Source organism: Azolla caroliniana, unplaced genomic scaffold (genome assembly GCF_043228905.1).
Source record: "Azolla caroliniana isolate FFs.n. ecotype wild unplaced genomic scaffold, voAzoCaro1.0.p SCAF_1, whole genome shotgun sequence".
NCBI lineage: Eukaryota > Viridiplantae > Streptophyta > Polypodiopsida > Salviniales > Salviniaceae > Azolla > Azolla caroliniana.
This window is the reverse complement of record NW_028230436.1, coordinates 20,566,422-20,568,016: the sequence shown is the minus strand read 5'-3', so window position 1 is coordinate 20,568,016 and position 1,595 is coordinate 20,566,422.

Below are 1,595 nucleotides of genomic sequence, written 5' to 3'. Positions count from 1 at the left end.
AATACAAAGCACCACTGAGAGATTGCTATTGTTAAGAAAACGTGAAGAAGGCACTCGGGCTCTTCTTATGTGCGCGGCGGATCGTGGTGTGCTGGATTGTTTGGTGCTCAAACACAGAAGGGAAGGGGGAAGGAGACTTACCTCTGTAGCAGCCAAAACTTCTTCTATTTCATTACACGCAGAGCTCTACTTGCTCTCGTCTGTTTCTCTCTTCTGCTCTCACTCTCTGAGTTCTTCCTCTCTATCCTCACTCTCTCTCTCAGAGTTCTACTTCCTGTATATTTCTTACTTACCTACTGTCTTACTTTTTACCTGAGTAATAAGTTACTTACATATGCAACTAATTAGCTGTTAGTAGCTAATTAGTTGTCATTAGCTAATTAGTTGTTTCTCCTTTATGTTCACAAGTAGCTAAATAGATACTACAGCTTATTTCCCAATAAGCATCACATACCATGTTGAGCTTGCTTCTCAACACTCCCCCTCAAGCTCAACTTATCCTTTCTTGGGGTTATCGACAACTTCTTTTCCATGATGCTTTTCAGCCATCATATTAGTGTCTACAACTCCCATCATGTTCCGAAACTGTGTATGCTTTTCCACACTCAATCCCTTTGTGAGAATATCAGCAACCTGCTGATTTGTATTCACATACACCAGATCAACTTCTCCTTCAATCACTTTTTCTCTAACAAAGTGATAATGCACTTCAATGTGGTTTGTTCTTGCATGGAACACTGGGTTTTTTGCAAGCTGAATGCTGCTCATATTGTCACACCAGATTGTGACAGTACCATCTATATACTCTCCCAAATCAGCAAGCAATCTTCTGATCCATACCTCTTCACAAGTGGCTATGGCGGCTCCTCTGTACTCAGCTTCAGTACTAGACAATGCAACAATAGCTTGTTTCTTGCTACTCCATGAAATACCTGCACTTCCCAATGTAAACATATATCCACTTGTGGATCTTCTATTTGTTTGGCTTCCAGCCCAATCAACATCTGTATATCCTTCCAGATTTATGTCCAAATCAGCCCTGTAAAACAATCCATAGTTCTGAGTAGCTTTTATATACCTCAGAATTCTTTTAATGCAGTCCAAATGCGGCTTTGTTGGTTGTTGCATAAATTGGCTGACTAATCCAACTGCATAACTCAAATCAGGTCTTGTTATGGTCAAATAAATAAGGTTGCCCACCATAGACCTGTACATGTTTACATCTTCTATTTTGGCTCCCAAATCAGCCCCTCAATTTGCAGTTTTTATCTAGTGGTACTTTAATAGGTTTGCATCCAAGCATACCATACTTTTTCAACATAGTTGTTGCATATTGTCTTTGCAACACATATATACCACTTTCGGATCTGATGATTTCAATACCCAAAAAATATCTCAGATCTCCCAAATCTTTCATATGAAATTGCATTTCCAAATTTCTTTTCAACTTACTTATTTCATCCATGGAATCACCTCCAATGATGAGATCATCAACATAAATCAAAATCACAACAATACAATCATCTTTCCTTTTAACATACAATGATGAATCAGCCTTTGACATTTTGATGTCAAGTTTTTTCAGATAATCTGAA